General features: G+C 39.0%; 1 protein-coding gene across 1 annotated transcript in view; it reads right to left on the bottom strand.

Moving 5' to 3' along the window:
* The window catches only part of TENM1 (teneurin transmembrane protein 1), an 899,404-nt gene extending 880,421 nt beyond the window's left edge, over positions 1–18,983 (bottom strand). Inside the window, exons 1-2 of the mRNA XM_070290794.1 lie at positions 18,414–18,983; positions 2,250–2,316 (exon numbers count right to left, since the gene is read on the bottom strand). The gene's annotated coding sequence lies outside the window, so the exon portion shown is untranslated. The remainder of the gene's footprint in view (positions 1–2,249; positions 2,317–18,413) is intronic.
* Between the last annotated feature and the right edge of the window lie 8,307 nt (positions 18,984–27,290).

A 27,290-nucleotide genomic window follows, 5' to 3' on the forward strand; every position in this document is an offset into this window, starting at 1 on the left:
CAAAACACTGGAGTCTGAAGTCATCGGGTTATGCACTTGACTGGTTCCAAGTTTCAGAGAGATACTTAACTTTGAATGACTATCTTGCAAGAGGGAGAAAACATACAGTTCTGCTGAACTTCAAGAGACAGAGGAGAAGCACAACAACATCCCAAAGTTAAGCATTTTATCAAAAAGGAAAAAGAGACTACTAACTAACTGAACTTCTACTTGAATCAATTTAGTATAACGCCAATACTGGTGTGCATGGTGGGGGGTAGGGGGAAGTGGCTAGTGCTGTTAGCATACACAATTGCTTTTAGATAAAAAGTAAATAAATGCCCTATTACCAATGCACTAAAGCACTTAAACAAGCAGCAATCTTTTTAACAACTGGTGTGTATATTTCAAGTTAATGGCTAATCTTGACTTCACTTTGCATACTTGAGAAGAGCCCTTAATTTTATAAAAAGTCATCGACTGCTTTAGCATGAGAAAGGTTTTGTTATAGATGTGATAAAACCAAGGCTCAGAGCAGATAGGTGACCTAGGAGGACCATATCACTCTTATAAGACTGGGAATAGATCTTATGTTTTCTGATTGACAGGCAAGGGCTTTTCTACTATACCATGTTGTCTCTCTAAGGAAGGAAAAGCAGCTGCTCTCTGAACCTTTTAAATATTTAGTGTCAATTATTTCCATAAGTGTGCATTCTTTTGGCCTGCTAGGCATTTTTCCTCCATTTGGATCTATTCATTCACATTAGCTTTGCAAGACTATAATTTTTCATACATTTAAACTTTTTTAGTATGAAAAAAATACTTTTCAGTTAATATTACACAACTAGCAGACTCACAATTCCCAAATTAAGAAAATTATTTTCTGGATTGAATGACATATCTTCCTTCCCAGTAAGTTTCTCTTTTAATGTCATTTTATTTTCTGATCTTACTTTTTATCCCACAGTGAAATGAGTTTTTTGGCAAAGGTATTCCCTTAAAGACAGTACCTCTAGAAGAATGGCAAATAGGACTACATGCGTAGTTAAAACTGACAAGTCTATCTTAAATTCCCATAACAGACTAATTTCAATTAACTGAAACCCAATTTAAAAACTCTTAATGCACTTGTACTATGTTTTTCGAAGGACAATGCAAATTCCAAGATTTTAAAGATTTCATTTTTATGTAATTTCATTATTTAATGTTCTTTAAATAAAGTATGAAGTGATTCCAAAAATATCACAAATACAGATCATTCTTTTGATTTTTTTTATAAGTGGGGTGAGAATTAATATTTGAATCACGATGCACAGCACTGCCAGATACAGGTATTAAAGAAAAAAAGTCACTGCTTCCTATTCTGTACTTACTAAAAACTTAACATTGATTAATATTTTTAATAAGAATGAAGCCCAATGAGGGAAATCTTTTAAGTAACCAAAGATTTTGATTAATCTGAAAATCTCTCTCATCTTGCCACATTTTCTCACATATTCCTTCTAACACAGGACTTCATATAGAACCAATCACTTTCTCTTTTTCTTTATTTTTTAAATTTTAAAATCTTTAATTCTTACATGCGTTCCCACACATGAACCCCCCTCCCACGCTTTCTCAATATTCTAGGTGAATTCTATCTATGTTGGCATATTTACCAAATGAAAAGACACAATGACTTCTAACCAGTATGGTTTCATAGATGGATAGATGAAAGGAAGGAAAGATGGAAGAGTAAATAAATTAATGCAATACCATGACAATACAGACATTTTACTTTGAACTTTCCTAAAAAATTAAAACATTCATTTCAGGAGGCAACTATTTATTTTGTCATTAAAGCAGTATTATCTGAATGGAACTATTTTTGCCATTATTATGGAGAAAGGCCATGTTTATTTGCAGTCAGTGGTAACTACTAAATGGTTTAGTATACATCCTCAAAGGCCACTGTTATTCTCTTGTACTCTGCAGATGCCACCATTAGTTAAGGAGTCTCCTGGTTTTAGCAGTTGTGTGTGGAAAAGGTCACAGAATCATTCAAACACAGAGGGCAGCCCATACATTTGGATTTGCAAAGACTCAAACAATTGTGGAGTACAGACACAGATTATCTATACAATAGCCAAATTTTAAGTTTAAAACAATGCATTTCATTTACATGGTACTCAATAAAAATAACATTATTAAGGTGGAACATTCTGTTCTTTTCACATCATATATGTGTGTGTTTAATTTCCAAAGAAAGTTTCAGTGTAGAATGTACATACCTTGATAGATCCAGAAGTTATGAGAATCGAAAAGCAGACAGCTGAATAAAGGTCACCCTTGTAATTCCTGTAAACAAATTAGGCCAAATTATCCTTCAAACATATGTACAAGCAGGTCCAAAGTAGTCCTTACATGAGGGAAAGGAGAGAGACGTGTAGGGTGGGGGTGGGAGTGGGCACGGGAGTTGTGAATATAAGGCTTCATTTTGTAATTCACAAAGGATAAAGGGGTCAGTTTCTTAAAAGATCTGCTTGAAACACCAAACAATTATATTAACTATGCTGCTAATAATTTCTTAATTATGAATGAGTATACATGAAGGGCTATGGAATTCTCACCCACAAAGACTCTCCCAAATTAATACAATTTAATTTTCACTCAACATACCACTCATTTTGAGATGAAATACCCACAATTTCAAGACCTTTTCACCAATGTAGACAATTTATAACAATCGCAATTTCTTATATTAAGATAGTCCTTTACAATTTACAGAAAACTTTCATATACACATTTCATTTAATTCTCAGAACAACCTTGTTATAGGATTAGGAAAGTGAGGCCCGGAGAGGTGAAATGGCCTGTGTAAAGTCACATAATGTGGTAGGTGGCAGAGCCAGGACTAGAACCCGTGTCCCCTCACTTTGGTTTCCCAAGTTCCACACAACTTTCCTTATTCAAGTTATAAGATAGAGTATATGTCCCCATGTGCACACTTGTGAGCATGTGTGCTAAGTCATGTCTAACTCTGCAACCCCATGGACTGTGCTGCCTGCCAGACTCCTCTGTCCATGGGATTTCCCAGGCAAGAATACTAGAGTAGGTTGCCATTTCCTCTTTCAGGGGATCTTCCCCACCCAGGGATTGAACCTGCATCGCTTGCGTCTCCTGCATTGCAGGCAGATTCTTTAAGACTAGCGCCATCTGGGAAGCCCACAAATGTGCACACTTGGTACTGGGGAATAGGGTAGGAAGTGTACCCTATAATGAACCCCATTAATTTACTCCACTTGACAGACCTCTCCCTCTAATTGATAAGTCACATAGATGTTTAACATAAGAACTGTATCTTTTTTTTAGCATTTTATTTTGTGTTGGGTTATAGCCAATTAACAATGTTATGATAGTTTCAGGTGGACAGTGAAGGGACTCAGCCATATGTATACATGTATCCATTCTCTTCCAAACTCCCCTCCCATCCAGGCTGCCATATAACATTAAGCAGAGTTCCCTGTGTTATATAGTAGGTCCTTGTTGGTTATCCATTTTAAACATAGCACATGTCCATCTCAAACTCCTTAACTATCCGGATCTTCCCCAATCCTTACCTCCCCTCAGCAACCATAAGTTCATTCTCTAAGTCTGTGAGTTTCTTTCTGTTCTGTAAGTTCATTTGTATCATTTCTTTTTAAATTTCACATATAAGGATGCTGCTGCTGTTGCTGCTGCTAAGTCGCTTCAGTCGTGTCCAACTCTGTGCGACCCCATAGATGGCAGCCCACCAGGCTCCCCCGTCCCTGGGATTCTCAAGGCAAGAACACTGGAGTGGGGTGCCATTTCCTTCTCCAATGCATGAAAGTGAAAAGTGAAAGTGAAGTCGTTCAGTCGTGTCCGACTCTTAGCGACACCATGGACTGTAGCCACCAGGCTCTTCCATCCATGGGATTTTCCAGGCAAGAGTACTGGAGTGGGATGCCATTGCCTTCTCTGACATGGAAGGATATCATACGATATTTCTCCTTCAGTAGTAATGTAAATTGGTACAGTATTTTTGGAGGGCAACTTGGCAATAGGTACCAAAAGCCTAAAAAATACACACTCCCTTCAATCCATTTACTCCATGTTTATATATTTATAAGGCAATTATCAGAGATGTATATACAAAGAAGTATATATAAGAATTTTGTCATGATTTTTTAATATAAATATTAGAAATTACCTAATGCCCAATAATTAGAGTTTGGTGAAATATATCACGGAACAACTATATGTTTTACTAAGAAGCCATTACATATGATATGAGAACTGTTAGGATATTAATTATCATTCCATATCATCTCTACCTATGGCTTTAATTTGCTGCTTTTAAATCATACTCTGGAAGAATTGAGGAAGAAGAGAAGTACATTTTTTTTCTTACATTCTTGATTGCTTTTTCAGCTGTCTCTCTCTGTATCTTCATTTCTGTGTGTATACATATATAACATACTTTACTGAAATAGACATATATTAATAATATATTGATAAATAAAAAACATTATTTTCTAATTTTTCTAAAATGAACTTATATGACCCATATAATAAAAAGCTATATGTTTTAAATCCTTCAAAAATCCATTTTAGAAAATGCATTGTGGTATATTAAAGCAAAAGAAAAAGGAAAGGAAAATATTAACATTTTAGTGCTTTATGATTGGCACTTCATTAACCTGATGGCCCCAATAAATCAATTAATTCCCAAACCCATCTTTTTTAATATTTGAGGCAAAAGTCTCAGTAATAAGGGAAAACAATTTAAATTTTCTACACAGTAAATCAAGTCAGAAGACAATATCTAAAAGCAATTTTTTTAAAAACGTAGGTCGATAACATCATTGTCACCTTTGACAAAGATCGCCAAGGTGACCTTGCAATGATAATAGAGTATAGTATTATTAGTAATGATCTCCATATCCAATACACCATATATATAAATCATTCATAATAGACTAGAGTGGTGCTCTTGATTGGCTGCAGTCTAATTGCCCAATGTGCATTTTTCATCACTGTTCATGTTGCTCAAAAAAGACATGCTTTTGCTCAAGTGTTCATGTAGTTCCATAATAGTGCTAAGTTAGAATCTTTTATGGAAAGACATTTCAGAAAGTACTTAGATCTAAACTACAAAAAGTATTTCTGGCTCTTCTGCCACATATACCAGAGCCAGTCTGTAGAAATTGGCTTCATACTCATCAGGCTGATTCTGCAAGGCAGCTAGCAAAATTGCTTTAAAAATCGGACTGTCCTATATGCAGCATTTTGCCTGGGTGAGATACACAGAGGACTGGGAAGAAAGAGGGCTTTAAAATCAGATAGCTCTTCTCTGCTCACTTATCAACTGCCTTCTGACTGAGCCCTTAGCAGCCTATCTCCCCCCTTATGATTAGAGAAGGCCAGTTCACACAATCTATGTAAGATACCCCAAGTCACTTGCCATCACTTACCAGTTCCCAACATGTACCACTTCCCTTACCTTTTACCTCTTTGTTCAACTCAATAATTCATTACCACAAAAAACCTGCTGACTGTCTTAATACTGCATGAAGGCTAGCTACCCTTGGCGGGGGGGGGGGGGGGGGCGGGGGGCGGAAAGAAGAATGTTTGACAGGGCCATCATTGAACACAACCAGATGATGCATAACAGAGGCAAAAACAGCAGGAGCCACAAATGTTAGAAATGCGTCTTACAGAACTATTGGTTTTGGAGGTAGGCTAGAGCCCATAAGAAGAGTACTAAATCCAAATCTGAAAAGCTCATTAAGAGATCATCTAACCTAAGCTTTCATTAGTGCCACTGCCTCTTGTTTGGGCCCACTTAGAGAATAATATTCTACATCCTTCAGTTCTCAGCTTCTTAAAATGAAACTACCATCTGAGATTGACTAAGGATATAAAATGCATAAATTGGAGGTGAGCAGAAGAAAGGTCTAAAAATCTGGTTCAAAAAAAAGGACTTCCCTGGTGGCTCAGCTGGTAAAGAATCCACCCGCAATGTGGGAGAAGACCCAGGTTCAATCCCTGGGTTGGGAAGATCGTTTGTACTCATATGTATTAATTTGAACATGTTTATATGGGTGTATGGCTAGATCTCTTTCCCAGATGCATTTAAAAAGTATAACTCCTACTCATTTAGAAAATGGGGCTTTTAAAACTTGTTTTTCAATAATTACTCAATTACAAACCAATTATAACTAAAACACCAAAACACCTATATTAACACTATACTTTCAAAGGACTTTGGGATGCATAGAAGTCACACTTTATTTTACTGATAAGAATATCTTTTACATATTGCTACACATGCTTTGAAAACCCTAATGCTTTTTTTCTAATGGGACATTTACTCAAAAACCTTGTAGAAAATAATTGTGTTAAAAACAGAGACAGTTTCCCCATTACAATGATCAGTGTTCTCAGACAATGAACGCTGCAGCACTCTGTATTGTCACTTTCTTCCCCAGGGCCAGGAGAACTTCTAGGCTTCCATTATTGGCTTCAGCTTCTCTTTTTCTGGCAATATGGGAACCTCTAATGATGAGACCTGCCAAAACTTGTCAATGCTATTTTTCTTCTTTTCCATTAGAGGTGACTGGGGCTGAATAGCCAAGTAATCTATAGTCTAACTACACTTAATTGTTTTTACTACATGACATGAAGAAATATAGTGAGTAATCACTTCTGTTTTACATGAAGTAAATTGCTAGTGCTTTCCACAGCAATATGAAGAAGCCTTAACTTGCCTAATCTCCCTCGAACACCCTGTTTAAATCCTAACATGATAAACTCAACCCTCCTTGATTCTCCAGTGAATGAAGACTAGATTGGATCAGTGGATCTCAATTATTTTCCCTGGCTGTAGAACTCTTCAAAATAAAGCAGCCACACAAAAGTTGGCCCCAATTACAATTGGTATATTCCTCAAGGACAACAGGTTTATTCTCCTTGTTATTTATTACCTAAACTTCACTTCTAATTTGGAAATATAATTTATATTTGTGTTTTTGCTTCCTCCTTGTTTCATAAACGTATTTTTTCTGTAATGAAAATTATATAGACTTAATTTAGAAAATCTTAAAAACACAAAAGGAAAAACATTACCTATTACCCACCTCCTCTAAACAGAGATAATTATTTTGGATATTTAATCTTTTCCAGTCTTTTTTTCTTACATATTGGGCATACATAATTGTGTATTCTGCTTCATTATTTGATAGTATAACATTAAAAGTTCTCCTTTTATCATAAAATAACATTGTCTAAACTTACCATAAATCACTTAGCAATTCCCTTGCTGAATATTTAAGTTTCTTCATTTTTTTCACTCTTATAAATAACGCTTGGTGAAAATCTTTGCCAAATAAAGCTTTTTCTGCTTTTTGCAGTATTTCTTTAGGACAAATCCCCAGAGGTGGAATTACTGGGTCAAATGGTATGAGCATTTTTAAGGCTTTTGGCTGCAAGCTGCCAAATCCATACCAACTAACATTTCATCATGTCCTTATTATTCATTCATTTATTCTACCAATTCCTATTAAACATCTACTATGTACCAGGCTCTGTGCTAGGTGACATGAATCCAAAACAGATACTCAGTCCATGCAGTGAGCAAAACAGACACCAAGTCCATGCCCTCAGGGATCTTATATATTAGTAGATTTGATAAATATAAATAAACATACAGAGTGATACCAAATAGTGATGAGCAATATGAGGGAAAAACAGAAGCAGATAAAGGCATAGAGAGGACTCACTACATAGGATGGCCATGGAATATCTCTATGATAAAGGAAAACTTGTTCAAAGTAAGAAAATTCACTTCGGGCAGAGGGAATAGCAAGCGCAAAGGCCCTGGGAGACAAAAATGCATGGCATGTTTAAGGAACAGAATGGAAGGTAGGGTGGCTAGAATATTATGAGCAAAATTTGGCGGGAAGAATAGAACAATATGAAATCAGATATACAAGGACTAAATCCTGTACTACTGTGTAGGACATGGTAAAGATGTGTAAAATTTTTTGTGTGATAACAAGCCAGCCATCAGAGGGTAGAGAGTGGGAAAATCACAAGATCTTATTTTTTTAAAGGATCAACATAGTTGCTGTGTGGAAAACCATGTAGGGTCAAAAATGTATATAAGGGCATAAATTAGAAGGCCATTTCAGTAGTCTAGGTGAGAGACAGTGGCTTAGACTAAAACACTAATGGTGAATGAGAGGAAAATAATTCAAAGGATATGGCTTGAAGGTACAGTAATGTCAGGTGTGAAAAAAGAAGAATCAAGAAAACTCTGAAATTTGGGACTTGAGCAATTACACTAAGTGTCATCTTACAAAACAAAACTCCTTGTATTCATTTTTTGTAGTCTGCATTTATTTTGATTATTGGAGATTGAGCTTTTTTCATGCTTACTAGCCATTTGAATTTCCTTTAATGAATTAGTTTCCCAAGTCTTTACTCAGATGGCACTTATAAAACCCTTTCCTCCCTAAGCTTTTATTTCATTATTTCCTGGTTTGCCTTCTACCTCTCTGACTTTATTCTTTCTTGACATGTTCTCTCTTGAATGTTCCTCGTATTTCACCAACGTTTTAAGTTTAGTGTGTCTGGAGATTCCATCCTTACTTCTCTTCTTACTCTACATATACTCTCTAGGTGAACTCACCTTCCCACAATTTCAACTACTACATTGACTGATGACACACAAATCTTTTTCCAGACCTGATCTTCAGATCTGCAATTTCCATATGTGACAAATCATCTCTATCAGGAAGTCTAGATAGTGTCTCTTATTAAGTAAATCCAAACGTAACCTGATTATCCCCATCAAAACTGGCTTTTTCTTCTATGTTCCCTGTATGGCTTAACAGCATTACACAATTTTCCAAGCCAAAAGCCTCAGTGTCATTCCTCCCTTTTCCTTAGCCTTTAAAGGTAATCGATTTCCATGTCCCAAATGCTGTTACCTTACGAGTAGCTTTCAAATTTTCCCTCTCCTCTCCATCTTTGCTGTCCCTGCCATGGTTCACACCCTCATAATTGCAACACAGTCCCTTAATGTACTCTTCATGGACTTCAATCCATCCTTCATACTGGCTGCCGTCTTTCTAAAACTCAAAGTTGGTGACCTGCCCCCCTCACTTTAAAGCCTCTCATCTAATTCAGTAGATTCTGCTACAATGCAGTACACTGTGTGATTCTGGATAAAAATCATAAAAACCACAATTCTCCAGGATTTTCTTTCCATGCAAGAAAATCCTACCACACTCAGTCATTCGACAAATATGTACTAAGCCTCCTCTGTGTGTCAGGCACACAGAAGGAAATAAGACATTAGCCTTGACTTCTGTTCCCCAAACCCAGACAGGAAATAAAACAATATTCTATTTTCCTGGGTTGATATTCCGCATTGCTAATTTAGACTTGTACCCTTTCACAATCCTTTAGCCATGTGGACTGTGGGTCTCTGTATTCTCTAGAAAAATTCTTCCCTATTATTTAAAAGTCAATTCAAATGTCTGTCTCTCCCATTATATGGTAAGTTTTTTTTTTAATATCTCTGTATTACTGGATAAACAGGCATTTACAAAGTTTTGATGAATGACTGAACAGATGAAGTTTTTTCTTCATGAAGATGGTTTTATGAAGTATAACCAAAACTCTGTAATACTGAAATCTTCAGTAAAAAGAAGCCAGTCCATGAGACTTGGAGAGTCTATGGAAAACACTTGAGATTTCAAGACCTATTGTCCCAGAGCTCTGTGTAAACACTGATTCTTCTGCTTTCTTAACAACAAAGCAGTCCCAAGTATTTTGTTAAATGTCTAGGACCAGTGTTCCCTTCTTACTTAGTCTAGTGGTATTTTATATTTTCTTAAACATGTTTTATTCCATGCTTAACAGAAATATATTGTTAAATTTTTCTCCATTCCGTATTAAATTACATCTTAAAATATTTCCCTTGCACTGAATTCTAATTATGTTAAGATTACCTCACTTTTACAAGTTGTCCAATGTTTCATTAAGGCAATATCTCAAACAGGATAAGAACAAAACAAATGAAAAATGTAGCACTCTTGTGTTAACACTTTATTGAAACCAAAAATAAATGGTGTCACACCTAAAGGTTGACATTTTATTAGAATAAACAAGAAAAATCAATCACAAGTGCACTAACATATAGAAATGCACAGAGTAAATCTGTAATAAAAGGTACCAACCCAGAATATTAGCGTGCTATTTTAGCTCCTATCCAAGATAACTGAAAGAATGTATGAGCCAAAAACAATATACAAATAATATTTCACATTATATTTATATTTTTCTAGTATATACTTAAAGAATAGGTCAGATTTAGAAGTAGAATAAAAAGATTAATCATTCCCAAAACTTTAGTGAATGTCCCAGAGCTTCTTTTCTCACAAGTCTGTATCTACGACCTCAACTCTTGGAAACAGCTGAAAGAAAGAAAGAAAAAGAAAGGAAGGAAAGGAGGAAGGAAGAAATGAGAGTGATGATATTGGTATTTAAAGGTACAAGAGTCTTCTCAAGTTAAATAGGTATCAACTGGCCAATCAACAGCACAATCTTCTCCCTTAGAAGTCACTAGATCTCATTAGTGAAATTAATAAAAGGAGTTTCTTACTTGACTTGCACAGCAATTCTGTCAATGTTTCCCTACATTCCTTAAAGCTCTAAAGATATGAGCTAGTCACAAAAATATATGCATTTCAAGCATGCAGCAAGCAAATAGGTGATGTACTTATATGTTTCTATAAATGATGCTTAAATCCACATCAAAATGTACACTTAATTTTTAATAAATATAACTTTAGAAAAAATTCCATCCACACACATAAATACAAATATATTTGGGGGCTAGTTAATAGAGCTGGAGAACACACATCAATATCACTCAAATGCTTGCAATTAAGCAGAGCAGCTTTAAAAAAAGAAAATCATTAATGCTAAAGGGGGGTAATGCACAGCGTATAAATTCAAAATGTTGATCAGAAACATTTTGTTGATAGCAATTGAGTTAGCTAGGAACATTTCAGGTTTAGAAAGCTTCCAGTCACTGTGTGGTTATAGTGTATTTATACAACTCTATATTTAAACACAGGTGGTAATTAGCAAGATTGAGACACCTTTAATAAGGCATCATCATAGGTGCAAAGGATGTGTAACATAAGATGAGTTCATTATCAATAACTTTCTTGAATTAATCATCTCTTAGGACATTTAATTTTAAATGTACCTGAAAAAAACCTGGATTATTGGGATAGGGCATCTGTGGTATCTTTTTTCTGATTTCTCTGAACAACTGAAGAATTTTCTTAAAATGTCTATCCACTGCTGGGACACAGGGATTGCAATGTCTAATATACCAAGTGCCTAGCTAATCTGGCACTTTCTCTTTGACAGGTGTCTCAACCAGATAGAGGCATTAGAATTAATATAAACACTTAGAATCCACCAATTATACAAGACCTTGAAACTGGGAAATTTTCTCCTTGACCTTAGCTTGTGATCAGACTTTCCCTGAAGTATGCAAACTGATAGCAATGTACTTTTTATTTTGGCTGCTTTAAAAACTCTCATTCACACATGCAGTTAAAAACACTAAGCTGTGATTCCAAACATTAAAATGAAACTGGATTTCCTTTGATAAAACCATATAGGGGTTCTTCTTAAAGTCACACACATATACATGCATACACATATTAATACATATATTCAATCAGCATTCTGAATATTTACAGTATCTTTCATCTAAATAGGAAAACATTAATTTCTGGGCTTCCCAGGTGGCTCTAATGGTAAATAACCCTCCTGCCAATGCAAGAGACCCAAGAGATACAGGTTCGAGCCCTAGGTCTGGAAAATTCCCCTGGAAAAGGAGATGGCAACCCACTCCAGTATTCTTGCCTGGAGAATTCCATGGACAGAGGAGCCCGCTGGACTACAGTCCGTGGTGTCGCAAAGAGTCAGACATGATTGAAGCAACTTAGCATGCATGCATTAATTTCTAAAGGGAAACTGAGGTTGTATCTTCATAATATCATTTAGATGAAGAGTTAAAATTAACTGATTATATATTTGGAACTATTCATATGATTATTTTTTTCACTATGCATCCAAAAGTCAAGCATCTGCTGAAAAGTTAGAGGAAATCAACATGACACAGATAGATACTAGGAAATCTACATGATCAACAATGATGATTGAAATTTTCATGTTTTACTCAGATATTCTGGTAATTTTACTCAGACATGGCTCAAGTAACAAAAATAAACCAGTTAACAAAATATATGCAATTCAATACCTGAAAACTGGATAATGATATCAAAAATATTCCTTAAAATGTAAAAATGAAAATATTATTTTTCCTGAACTTTTAAATCACTACTTCATTCTATCTTTAATAATTCTATCTGAGACATTTGTATTTTGAAGTTCTAGTCACTTTGAAACAGGAAATTACCTGATGACATATAAATATAGATATAGATTTATATCTCCATTCTTTTTTTTCTCACCAAAATCCTTTTTGAGAATCACTCTTTCTTAGCCATAATATAGAAATTTGTTTACAGCTATAAATTCAGGGGGAAAAATTTTAGTTTATCAGAACCCATAGCTGATAATATTGCAAAAGTCTTAACATGGATCACAATTCAGCTCATATTAGAGTTTGTGATCCCCAAATTCAATTTTGTTAGTCATAATCAGCCACAAAAATATTACAAAAGAATATGAGAAACATTAAAAGGCAATTTCCTCATTGTTGACTACTTATCAACTGACAACTTAGTCAATTAAAGTTAAAACAATCAGTATGCTTTATGGTGATGGGTAAAATGAGTGTTTTACAGATTTCAAACAAATGTATTCAAATCCATTTGGTCTCTGTAATAAAAAAAATGTGAGGCATAGATATTTTAATAAAATTGTTTTTATACTTGAAAAGGGAAAATAACCAATCTTACCAGAAAATTCAAGCATCATTTATATTTAACTTTACTATGATCTCTAACTAGGCTTCTTAAAAGTCTACAAAATCATAATTTGACTGAACATATTTTTTCAATGTGATAGCTAATATGAAACTATTTTACAGCTGTGAAGTCCTCATAGAACAAAAAACTCTGTAGCATACACACAAATATCAATAGGAATGCACAAATCAAATTTCTTTTTTTGTGACTAGTTTTAAAGAACTGCTTGATTAGGGATAAGTGGGGTTGCAGTAAGATCTTCAGGAAAATGACAGTGATGGCACTGATTTTTGTTCTGCTTAATTGTTTATTGCTCACAAATTCAATCCCCTAGCCTTTTATAGTTACTCTCAGGGACCAACAGGCTGGCATGAAATTAAATTAACAAGCAGGTTCCCATCCTGAATTAGTGACTCCCAGCTGTCTGTCCCGTCTAGTTTCCATGGCAGTGGAAGAATCGGTGAAAAGTGAGGTGCAGGAAATCGTAAGAAGCCAACATATCAAAACTCTTTAAGTTGATTCTTTAAACTGATGAATCAGTACCGGGGGTGGAGGTGGGGGAGATAGAATTGAAGTTAAAGTGTTTTATTTCCTGGCTTTTTGAAAAGGCCAGTGTGTTTCTGTTTTTGTCACTGCTTTGTCACTGCATCTCCTTAAACATTTCATAGAAGGCTGTAGATTCAGGGTAGCATTTGGCTCATTATATGTTATAGTAACCCAAGAGTGTTTAAGGTACTCTACATGTATTTTAAAGGGTTTCACTTTATGTCTTTCTGTTTTGACATAGGTATTAAGATTCATCAGCTTGTTAAATGACTCCAAAATATCCAGAGACCAAGTGAAAAATTCTCTCAACCAACCAGATGTTTGTTTGCATCACCTCAAACAGCTGGATGGTTGACGGAACTTTTCACTCACATATTTAGGTGTCACCTAGATACAGCCATAGAGACCTGTCATAAGTACCCAGGAAAAAAAATATTAATCTCAGCACATATCTACCATAAACACAGAGATGAAGGATCTGAGTAAGAGCTTCTCAGGGCATGATTCAGTGATATAAAAAGAGATGATTTAACACATTTTCCTGTGTCCATTTTCCAATTCCCTTCTCCACTCCATTTTAAGTAGGTGGGAATGGAGAACCCAATATTTCAGAATCATTACATCACATTGAAAACATCATCCAAGAGATAGTGGTTAGTTGGCATATATGCATGTTTCACCATATGCTATTGTTTACCTAAAGTGGAGGCCTGGACAGGAAGTAAAAGTCAGAATTTTTTTTAAGCTGTAAATTATCCAAGATTATACTTCCAGGTCTAGAAATGAGTCCCAAAGTTACATAAGAATTTAACAGGCTTTATTTATTAGACTCTAAATGATTATTTTTAAAGCATTAGTGATTCAACATCAACTGTAAAAATATTTACTATCTCCAATTAAAACTAGTTTGCTTTGATTATATATAGAAATACAGTACAATTCAGTACAAATATTGTTACAAAACAATTTTCAGTTTATGCCATCATACTCCAATTCACTCAGCCCTATTTTTCATGAGTTCCAAATGTAAGCAATTTCATTGGTCTTGCTAAATTGTACCACAGTACATCTAGAAAACTATAAAATCTCTATACATTATATTAACTGTCATTACAGGGTACCACATACGGTAGACACATATGGCTGGACCATCAAGGTTGTTTGGAATAATCTAAAGCTGTGTGAAACCTTTTATAGCATTCACCTGCTCAAACTAAGCACAGTTCTAGCTGGTTCTATATGATATTTACTTTCCTCAGTTCTTAAAAAAAAATCAATGGAAAATAGAAAAAAGAAATTATATATTAAGCCAGGAATCAGAATGTTTTACCATCTAGGGAAAGGAAATGGAGTAATTTCAATTCAAAACAGTAATTTAATCTAATACTCAGAATCTGCAGATGATTTAAAGCAGTTTTTGTACATGGAAACAGTTTTGAAAGCTGATTCCTTTTAATTTTTTATAATCAGCAGCTTTATTTCCAGTCATTGATATATTCTATTGATCACAATTGCTATTAATAAATACTATCCTTCACAATATTCTTTATCATTTAATCTGCCTGTAGTTGTGCTAGTAATCCAATTCAAGCCATTCTTCCAAGTGGTAAACGAAGGGAAGCTTCTTATTAAAAAAAAAAAAAAAAGCTGCATAGATTACTACTTTCAAGGGTAAATCTACATACAGGAGCTTAAAGAAACATATATAATATTAATAAAATTATCATACATGTTTCATATCTGATGCACAGCATTCTCATGAGATTGTTTCTAAAAGTGTGTGTGTGTATGTGTGTGTGTGAGAATGCTAGAATATGTGAATATTATAAGAAAATTTGCTTTCATTAATTAATCTTTGCATCAAGTATTCAAAGTACTGCTCTTCTTTTGACCTCAGGTCAGTAAGTAAGTAAGTAAATAGATAAGTAAATCACTTGTTTGAGAAGCCTTAGGAAATTTATTAACCATAATCTATACCAAGTACTTGACAACTATACTGAAAACTGAAACTGATGGACTTTCAGGAAAAGCAAGCTTCAAGTAAAAATTACATGGATTCTAATTGCTATTTCTAACATAAAATGGAAAAAAAAAACCTTTATGTTAATACTGAACCTTCTAACCATTTCCAAGTTTTAAGACTGTCATGGAAAATAAGCTTTCTGTTTTCAGAGGCAACATATCAAAAGAATACTTTGCAGTTTGAGAATTTAAAATCGTATTGTACAGAATAAACTTGAATGTTAGACTGCTCTGTTTCAGCAAGAATCTTAGTATTAAAGGCATCAGAAAGGTACAATGACTATAAGGGAAACTATGATCATGTCAGCATTATTTACACAGATGACAGTGAAGTGAAACACCAAAACCTTTAGAGTATTTAGATTTTTGAATTAGGCCTTTGAATGAGATGGTAGTTAATATACAATCTGATTTTACTTTTTAACACAGCTATTTATTTCAATATTTGGAATCTCACTTAATCTTATAGCACAATGACTCCACAAAGCATTCTTTCCTTCAGTTCCACTGTATATTTTGTCAAATGACATGACTATTCTTAATTCATAATGGGGACCTAGAACCAATGGTAAATACAAATTCATGTATTCAAAAAATACTCGGTTTGTACTATGTGTCTGGCATGGTTCTAGGGACTAGACTCTATTGGTTTTATTATACAAATGTTAACATTTGTTCATTGAGCTGTTTTCCAGAAACACCTGTTTTTCAAAAACATTCTGGGGGACGATCTGAAAACTTTTAAATAACATTTAGAGCATGGATTCATTTTAGAAATTACCTGAATCCCTTTCCGAATGCATTTTGGGACTTTCTTTTATTATCAATAAAATATTCCAACATTACTTTGACATACTTACACACTACTCTAAAAAAAAAAACTTTCCAACAGTAAATTATTTAACACATCACACACACATAAAACGTCTTATGAACTTAGACAAAAATGGCAAAATTAAGATTCTGCTTTTCCAGTTATCTACTTAAAGGGTCATACAAATGCCTTATGAAAATTCATTTTCCCCCCACGTTGCAGGGGGGTGGTAAGCAAGCAAGTAAATGCTGGGTAACCAGGGAGCAGAATGTAAGGCTGTGGATCTCCTTTTAATAATAATAAAGCCTTTCCTCCTTAGACTGTGCTCTTTCTTAGCAGTACAGGGGTGCCCTATGCTCCAAATCGGAAGTCTTCGGACTAAGAAGACAGACAAGGATATTTCAATCAAAAGATAAAGCAGACATTTGCAATGTTTTCCCCAAACAGGTTGAGAGTAGCGATTGATGCTCATAGTATAGTGTACCTGGTTTGTTAATTATGATCACAGAACAACAATCTGAAATTCAAGGAAGCTGCCTGTGACCCTTAGCACAAACGCAATCAATTAAGTGCTAATCTAACAGTACCTAATAGGATCCACTGGGGTGTTTCGTTTCCTTTCGGTTTGTAAAACCGAGTGGCTACTAATTTCCCTACTATGGCACTAGGAACTTCTTTTTGTATTTTCTCCGGCCACCTCAAATACTCCTCCGAATTAACATTCCAGGTAAATTAAAAAAAAAAAAAAAAGGAAAGTTCAGGACATCTCCCGACCAATTGCTTCATTTTGGAGACCTACCCATATTATCATATCGCCAGTAGCAGTGATGCAGATCCGCTAAGCCCCAAAGCTGCCGACGGCTAGCAAGAGCTGCAAACCAGCCCCCGCCCCCGCCCTTACTCTCCCGGTGGCGAAACAGATGTCGAGACAACATCTACGAGTGGAGTGAGATCGTCCGTCTCCGCAATTGTAAACAACCGACCGCACTCGGTTTGCTGAAATGTTTAAATATACTCCTGACTGCAAACACATCCACTCACCAAGTCGCGCTGTCTCCCCTTCTCCACCTCCTAAAATTGAACTGGCACCCTGCCCGTTGTAGAGTAGAAAGTGAGGTTACATTTCCCCAGGTATGCCTAGAGGGTACCTGGCACTCCGCAAATGTGCTGGCCGCTGCTATATTGCCCGAACCACATCTCAGGATAAAATGCGAAAACACACAAACCTGCGCAGCTGAGCGCGTGGTAAAAGCCAACACCGACGGCTCCCAGAGCACCGACTGCTGCGTAATGACTGTCTCTTGACAAAGGTTGGAGTGTAGGAAGGACGCACTGGGTAGGGCCCCAGACGGTGTGGGTTAGAAGGAGGTCCTGGAGTTTCCCCCGGAACCTGGACTCCCCGAGTGTGGTTCAAAGAGAAATTCGAAAGCAAACAGGTACTCAAGTGCGTCCTAGACCCTAGGCATCTTCTCTCAGAGAGACAGGAGCGGGAACCGAGTGGCCGAGCCCCTGGCGGACGCTCCAGGTGGGAAAAATGCTGGAGGAGAGGCGCCCCCTTGTCTCTTCTCGGACCGAGCCCGCCCCCGTCCCCAACGTCCAGGTCCACTTGTTAGAGCGCCGGGGCTCTGCGCGCCAGCTGAGGCGAGCCCCACTCCCCCGCCCCCGCCTTTCAGAACCAGAGGAGTTGGTTGGCAAAAGTGTCGCCTAAGAAGCCTAGGGAGCCCTCGAAGGGCAGCGCCCCCAGGGCCCGCTGAAAGCTTGAACTGCGGACAAGGCCGACCTCCCATATGCCCCGGGTGGTCTAGAGCCCCGAGCCGGGCGAAGACCTAGAGAAGAAGGAACCGAGGTTCTGCCACCTCGGGCAGGGCTCTCTGAGCGGACGCTGCCCGCCACTCAGGGCTGGGAGCCGCCATCCGTCGCCTGCAGCCTCGGGGCGAAGTTAGCCGGGAGTCCTCGGGGTGGGAGGTGGGAGGGTAGGGGCCGCGAACCAAAGGGAAGGAGGTGGGAGCCGGGAGCAACGCACCTACCTAGTCCAGGCGCAAGTTTCAGTGGCGTCCCCAGGTGCGGTCCCCCGCCCCCTCGCCAGGTGCTCAGCCCCGCCGGGCGCTGCCGGAGCCCGGGACCTCAGGCGTCTCAGCCGGTTCCTGCGGGAAACGACTGTAAATCCACATTACTGTTCGAGCTGCCGCTCGGGCCCCATCATCGCTCTCCTCCGGTCCGTCGCGACGGTGCTCTGAGCCGGCAGCCGCCGGGGGCAGGTACCGAACCTGGCTACTACCGCGCCAGCGGACGATCGCTGCCTGGAGGGTGCTAGCGCCCGGGGTCGTTTGTGGGTGCGAGAGTGTGTATACGCGTGTGTGTCCGTGAAAGAGAGTGTGCGTGTGTGTGCGAGCAGAAGGGATGAGCTCAGACCCCGGGGCACTCGGAGGTGAACTCCGGGCTAAGCCGGAGCCCGCCGCGCTCCCGGGTGCGGGGCGTCTGCACCGCTGATGGCTGTGCTGATGTTGCTGTGGCCGCCGCCGCCGCGCTCTAAGGCTGGTCGCGGTGGTGCAAAAAATGTTTCTCCGCTACTCGAGACCAAAAAACCTGCCCTGTCTACTGAGCATGCCCGGTTTGACAGTTCCACAGCCAAGGGTTTTTTTTTTTTTTTTTCCTCCCTTTTCCACCAAGACTCCAGGTTTTAGCCGCAGCTGAGATGGGGTGGGGAGGAAGGGGGAGCTCCGGAGGAGGAGCAGAAGAGGAGGGCTGAGGGAGCAGGTAGCGGGCAAAGGAAAGGGAAATCAAAATGAGAAAGATCACGGTGTTAGAAGGTGGAGGGAGGGAAGGAGAAAGCTGGGGGTGGGGGAGCAGAGGAAGGAAATATGGATCAACAAAATTTAGATTTCGTACCACGATGAGTTCCCGGCCAGAGTACTCTCATGACCAGCTTCTATTTTCTCCAAAGGGTTAGGTGGGGTGGGAGGTGGGGTCCGGCGGAGTGTTTGTCATCCCCAAATCAACCTGGGAGAGTGTTTTATAGTCAAGACATACACAAACGCACGCACTGTTGCACACACCACACAGACACATACACAGAAGCGTGATCACGACCGCGATGTGTAAAGCCTGAGGACTGACTGAGAATGCAAAGTCTCTTGCCAGGATAACTTTAGCGAAAAAAGAAAAAAGCGAGGTGGCGGAGAGAAAGAGAAATGTTTGGGTTCCTCCTTTTCCCCTCTACCCCGCCTTCTAGAAAAGCCCAGCCCGTGAGTGCGGTGCGAAAAAGACCCGCAAGCTTTCTTAGTGTCGGTCCACGTGAGAGAACCGCTGACTGCCTCCCGCTGACAGCATGACCTCAGTGAGCGAAGGCCGGCCACACGCAGCCTCCTGGCGGCGCGTCGGGTCAGCGCTGACACTCTTCCCCCCCCCCCCACCCCACCCCCACCCCACCCCCACCCCACCCCCGGAGTCGGGCCCTGCGCTCCAGCCGCTGCCCGGCCTGGTCGCCCAGCTCCCTGGGCTCCCCAACCGGCTCCGCCCCTCACCCAGGTTCGGTCCGTGCCCCAAGCCCTGGATCCCTCCTTTTCCACCCTTTTGAGCTTCCACGAAAAAGCGGAAAAGCGGAATCTGCACGCTCAGAAACTCGCTTTGGGAACCTAAGGAGTCCTACTGGGCATGCTCAGGACTTGGGGCGCCTCGCGTGGAGTAACTCTCCAGCCGCCAATATCTGCCTGGCTGGGCCAGATGTGAGTCTGAAGTAGGAGACGTCGACCCCGGATCAGGGTTTGGCTCCGGTTCCGGGAAGGGCGGCGGCGACGCCCACAGTCGCCTCCTCCTTCCCGGCTTCCCGGCGAGAGCAAGACGGTGGGAGATACCAAGTGCCGAGCCAGGGGAGCGGCACCAACTGGAGAAACGAGTCTAGCGTACTCCAGACCCCCTTCCCCCAGCGCCACCCCCGCCGTAGGCAGGTAGGGGGCGCGCAAAGCAGCGGAGAGAGCCCAGTGAGTGTTTGCCGGGACTGCTAGCCTCTAGGTAAAGAAAGAGAGCGCGAAGAGTTGAATTTTCTTTAGGAGACACGTTACCGATGGTTTTCTTGAGTGAAGAAAGAAGGGCGTGTGTGAATGTGTATGTGGGCACGCACGTTTGTAATTTTTCCCCGCAAGAGCAGGGACAGGAAAGCGAGAAACTATTGGCGAGTTGAGAGTCCGCTAGGGGTTGCAATAAGGCACATTTGGAGCCTTGGCTGGCGCTAATTAACAGGAAGAGTTGCTCGCGGCTCGGCGGGTGCGCACCAAAGCTTCCAGCTGTTCTTCTCCCTGGGTGGTGGCAGCTGCACGAGCATGGCTTCCGGGCTGGACGGTCCCTGCACTCCTGAGCAGGGAGACCGGATTCGGTTTCCTAAACAGAGATAGTACAGGATGACGCCAGTGGAGATCTCGGAACCGTGTGTTCCCATCTTCGCAGGTTTTGATACAGGTATTTGCAAAGAGGGAACAGTGTAAGCCCTGCACACCAACGAGGGGAGGAACTACAGGGAGCTGAACACTCTCAGGGTAAGAATCAGAGAATCGAGAGAACGTTTATTTCCATCGTCCCTTTTTAAACACTGCCTTCAGCTTCGGGCAGGAATCGTTTGGATCACTGCCGCTCACCATCACCCCTCGCTCTGCCAACAAAGAAACAAAAGATGACAACCCGACTCTGTAGGGGGATAGCAACTGCTTCCAGAACCATCTCTCCGTTGGCAGTTGAAAAAGCAATGGGGAAGGGATGGCTATAAAACCTGTGTCTAGCCACTGGTATGTAAACGAACATTCCTAAAACCCACTACCCTCCTCCAAAAACAAAACCAATACCTGTATATGTGAAAACATATATATTAAGGAGATGTGTGTATATATCTCCTAAATAAAGAAAAGATTTCTCATTAAGAACTACCTGGCCAACAAACTGTGGAGGGAAAAGACTTTCAGCATACCTCCTCAATTCCCATCTAAGAGTTCTGGAAGGAGGAAATAGAAACATCTGATCAGTTACTTCTCCAGTGATTCAAATCACTCTCTGAGTCTAAGGAATTCTGTAAATAATGATTAAAGGGAGTTCCTCGTTAATGAAAAGGGAATTTTGGCAGAATGAGACTTGGACAAATCATAACGGCCATGGAAATGAAATGTACGATTTAAAACCATGATCATCTCACTCTCACGCTTGCTACCTCTTTGTTAGTCATTTCGAAGACACAGAGGGGAAGGGACGGTTGATACCCAGGGATTTCATGAAAGGAAACTCAGCTTGTTTCTCTCCTGGCAATTTGGCAGTCTGTTTAATCATCTTTTTTAAAAAAAGAAACTCTCCTCTACCGCCTCCTCCTTCTGTTTTCTCTCATATTCTTCCCTCTCATTTTCCTTACCAGTCTTGCACAGCTCCCTGGAGTCCTTAATTCATTTGGTCTGCACCTGTCTCCCTTTAGTTCCTTCAAAAACATTGTTTCCTTTTCTAATTCCAAAGTACAGGGGGCTCTCACCTTTCTCCATTTCTGCAGAACTGATTTACTGCTTCTGGAGGTCCATAGCTTGATACTGTAGGTGGATTTCGTAAAACATTTATTCAACTTCAGAGATTCCCTAGACACATTTAAGTAACAGGAAATTGAAGAATTTTTAAGTGTTTTGCTCAGGGGACTAGGAATTTCTATTTTGAATGTGGATATCAGAAAGAAGCCACGCTAAATTGCCCATTTTAGAATGGTCAATGTGAAGGAAAATATAACCAGTTGTAATGGAGCATGCAATCTGTATAAGACAGTTACCCAGTTGCCTGGGTTATGTTATTAATATTCAAATAATTTGCTAGGAATTTTAAAAGAGATACCTTTTTCGTTAACAAAGACCACACACATGCATGCATACACACATTTATACCCAGAATTAATGTAATCACATAAGTTCAATTCAGCTGTTGCATATGGAGCATCTACCTTGTTTCAGGAACTGTGCCAGATCTTAGAATAGTAAAGAAATTGCAGAGGCTAAAATATGTTCAAAGATTTGTGAACAACTTACTAATCAACAAGCATAAAATGAATGGCTGTTACCATGTTCCTAGAGCAATTCAGTCCTAAAGAACAATAGTTAGATTTGATTTTTGTTAATTTGTTTAATCCATAGCTTGCATTCTTTGCAAAGAATGCATAATGGAAAATATCACTTATTTCAATCTTGTTTCTAAGTACCCTCATAAGTAAAAGTGTAAGTACAATAATATTAGAAGACTGAAGTCAATAACAATTACATAAAGGAAATCAACGTGAAGCATCTGAAATGAAGGTTATTGGGGTGCTTGTCTAATGGTAAGATGATTTCAAAGGCACAGCTTCAGTACATCCTGGTTGTAGTGAACCATTATTTCCTATTGCAACTGGTAACAATGGTATCTGGAGATCAACTACCAGAGATTATGTATGGTGCCAGGACCACAGCTTTTGACGACTATGATTGGAAGCAGGGAAAGGTAGCTTAATGATTTTGTACCCAATCAGTTTTCATAAACAGCTATAAAATTGCAGTCACCAGTTTGCTGCTAGGGAGTGCCCATTTCCAGTTAGTCAGGGGCCCCTCTGAGAAAAGCAGCCACATTAGAGGAAGTTCACTTGAGCTTGATGTGAACAGGTTGTGGCCATGATTCTGCATCCGTATGTTCAGAACAGATAGCCAGACACATTTTTCACATGCCCAAGTAAGGCTCGGGAGAACAACAGAAAAGCCAGTTAAAGTCTTCTGTCTATTCCTATCCCCAGTTAAAGTCTTCTGCCTACCTAACCCCACCAGGTCTTCCCTGATGGCTCAGTCAGTAGAGAGTCTGCCTGCAATGTGGGAGACCGGATTGACCCCTGGGTCAGGAAGATCCCCTGGAGAAGGGAATGGCAACCACTCCAGTATTCTGGCCTGGAGATATCCATGCAGAGAGGAGCCCAGCGGGTTACAGTCTATGGAGTCACAAAGAGTCGGACACGATTGAGTGACTGACAATTTCACTACCTATACCTATTTAGTATCCAGATGGATCCTTTGGATCCACTTCTCTGGCTAGAGTTCCAAGGAGAAGAAAAATACATTTTTTTTTTAACTTTGGGCTTTAGCAAGTCACTTTGCATTCCATTATAGCAAGCCCTGCTCATAGAAGTGTACATTTATAAAGAATATCCCTCACTGGAAGGGTTCCATCAATGTTGCTGCACCTTACTCTCAAAATAAAATGTATCCTTATTACAGATTAATCATAACCTTCAGAAACTAAGACTTCTCAGTAGGGTGTAGTGACAATTCATTTGTATTATTGCTGTAATGAATTCAAATATTTGCTTAAATTTAAAATTATGGACCATGTAAAGAATGACACCTTGGGCTTTAATTTATATGAAATTCACTTATGCTTGATATGCATACACATAAAAATATGGCAATAACAATAATTTGTTCCCTCATAAAGATGACATAGTGCCTTCCCTTGCAGATCTGAAAGCTGACTTTATGCTAGTGTTTGTCTTTTTATTGGAAATACTTTTAAGAATATTACTTTCTGGCACTTTTTAACTATCACAGTTGTTGAAAAGGGGAGATATTGATTTCAAAATGTACCATGATTTCTGTTTGAGAGATGAAATTACACTCCTGAAAAAGAATTTGAAAAGAGTATAGAACAATTAGGATTGGTCTGTTGGCATTTATGTGCATTTGAACTTCTAACTTTTGACCTCGTTGTCATAACCCTTTAAGTGAATTATCACGATTGACTTACAGTTAACTATTAATTTGTATTGAAATAACTACAGCATTTTGTACTTCAAAAACGCACACTTAATAATGGCCATAAGAGTATTTTTATAGCTACATACATTAATAATTGCTACTAGATGCTAACAATTATTAGGATAGTCTATCGTAAACAGAATTTAAATGCATTTTGTATGAAAATCAGGAACTAAGATGCTGTCATTTTCCATGCAACACAATGAGCACAAAAATTTCCTCTCAGATTAAGGAAACAGGCTCCCAATACATATTTTCATTCTCTTATTCATGCTTTCATTAGGCAAAGATTTATAGAATACCCACTATGTGCCTATTCAGTGCTACGTACTGGAAAGAGAATGGTAAAGAAAACATATCTGTTCCAGCCTTTGTGTAAATTAGAGTCCACTGGCAAGAGATGGATATAACCAATCCCATGAGGAGCACTCTGAAAGAAAAGAACACAGTATTGGCAAGAGAACAGAGGAGACTCAATTTAGATTGAGGTTGAAGCAGTGAGGTAGGCGTCCCTGAGACAGCAGCTACTAATCTGAGGCATGAATGAGTAGTAGTTAGCATTCCAGGCACAGAGTAAAGAATGTATGGTATTTGACGTGAGAAATGTGCAATGTCAAGGTGCTGAAAGACAGCCTGTGCATCTGCAGTGTGGCGAACATGAGTAGTGTATTGGGGTGGGGGGTGGCAGAGAGTGACATACACGAGGAAGAAGAGGCAAGAAGGAGTCAAATCATACAAGGGTTTAGGGGCCTTAATAAGGATTTTAGATTTTGTCCTCAGGACAATGAGAGGATGTGCTATGATCTGATTTACTAATGGCTCTTTACCTGCATCAATCAGATTCTGACACTTGCCAACTCTCAAATAACAACACTTCTTCTATTCTTATTCTTCCTGACCTATCTGGTCCAGAGACTCCTGGGAGCTACTTAGAGACTTGTAGGGTGTCTGTGTAGTCTAGATTATTTTCACAATAATATCAAGATAATGTTTGCCTTTCACTCACATTCTCTTACAAATGTACAATTAATTGAATGCAAAAGCAACTATGAGAATTTAGCTGTGTTCTATTAGTGTTAGTCGCATAGTCGTGTCCAGCTCTTTGCAACCCCATGGACTATAGCCTGCCAGGTTATATAACCTGACAGGTTCCTCTGTCCATGGGATTCTCCAAGCAAGAATACTGGAGTGGGTTGCCATTTCCTTCTCCAGGGGATATTCCCGACACCTGCACTACAGGTGTCTACAGGTGTCTTTATCATCTGAGCCACCAGGGATTAAGCTAGGTGTTAAAAGATAAGAATACAACTCTCCTCAATAATTGTTTGGGAAAAGATGGCACTTTTTCATGAAACTCTTATTTATATTAATATATATTAAGTTTATTACTGTTATTTTAGGTGCATCAGTACATAAATAGTTGATTTCTGCCTGCTTTAACTTCTTTTTTTATTATTTTATTTTATGATGCATAAATATCAATAGAGATAACTCACAAAGATGACACCAATTTGGGGTTCTTCAAAAATTTTTTAAGAGCATAAAGAGATCCAGAAACCAATGCCAAGCACCAATCTTATTTTCTTAAAACTGGTTGTGGTTTCCCTCCTATCAGAGTCTTTTTCTGTTCCTAAAAGCTCAGTCCTCAGATTCACAAAAAGAAATTGATTTTTACATTGCAATCCAGAATGATTACTTACAACTACTATATGATGCATTTTGAAATTATCTAATCCATTCCAACCAAATCAATTGCTTTCTTAACCCAGTAACCCACACTTAGAAAAAGCATGAATGATCTCACTCCATTTCTAGGTTTCAATAATTACTTCTAGTTTGATACCTTTGAGACCATATTTCCTGTCTCAGCATTCCTCTCAGGTGCCACCTCTAACAGCTAGCTGGCTGAACATTTCTTTTTATATATATATATATTAATTTATTTTAATTGGAGGTTTATTACTTTACAATATTTATATTTATTTTAATTGGAGGTTTATTACTTTACAATATTGTATTGGTTTTGCCATACATCAACATGAATCTGTCACAGGTATACACGTGTTCCCCATCCTGAACCCCCCTCCCTCCTCCCTCCCCGTACCATCCCTCTGGGTCGTTTCAGTGCACCAGCCCCAAGCATCCAGTATCATGCATTGAACTTGGACTGGCGATTCGTTTCATATATGATATTATACATGTTTCAATGCCATTCTCCCAAATCATCCCACCCTCTCCCTCTCCCACAGAGTAGTTTCCTCAAACTTAACTTGTTTAAAATTGAACTCATCCCTCAAATATTCTTAAATAAGAAATACAGGCGATTATAAAAGCACGTAATCTGAGATTTATATGAACTGACTAAAACTAAAATATGTGCATGGAGAAAGGACTAGGAAAAAAATCACAATAGTATAGTGATTAATGGGATTGTTAATTTTAATTGTTAGTTTTCATTTTCTTTTTTACATTTTTCTGATATTTACTTTTCTAAAGTAAGTTTGTACTAATTCATAATCAGAAAGCTGAGTGCCGAAGAATTGATGCTTTTGGACTGTGGTGTTGGAGAAGACTCTTGAGAGTCCCTTGGACTGCAAGGAGATCCAACCAGTCCATTCTGGAGGAGATCAACCCTGGGATTTCTTTGGAAGGACTGATGCTAAAGCTGAAACTCCAGTACTTTGGCCACCTCATGCGAAGAGTTGACTCATTGGAAAAGACTCTGATGCTGGGAGGGATTGGGGTCAGGAGGAGAAGGGGACAACAGAGGATGAGATGGCTGGATGGCATCACTGACTCAATGGATGTGAGTCTGAGTGAACTCCTGGAGTTGGTGATGGACAGGGAGGCCTGACATGCTGCAGTTCATGGGGTCGCAAAGAGTCGGACACGACTGAGGGACTGAACTGACTGACTATTAAACAGCACTAGTCTTCCTTACACGTCCTACATGTCTTCATGCCTTTCATTTTAAAGGTATGATTCTATTTATCTCAAGATTTGCTTTAAACACATTTTTTTCAGTAATAATCATGTTAATAATGCAAATTTCTCCAGGACCACTTTATCACCAAAGGAATTCTAATTGCAGGATGGGTATAGGCAGGAGTCACTACC

This window comes from Ovis canadensis, chromosome X (genome assembly GCF_042477335.2).
Source record: "Ovis canadensis isolate MfBH-ARS-UI-01 breed Bighorn chromosome X, ARS-UI_OviCan_v2, whole genome shotgun sequence".
Classification (NCBI taxonomy): domain Eukaryota; kingdom Metazoa; phylum Chordata; class Mammalia; order Artiodactyla; family Bovidae; genus Ovis; species Ovis canadensis.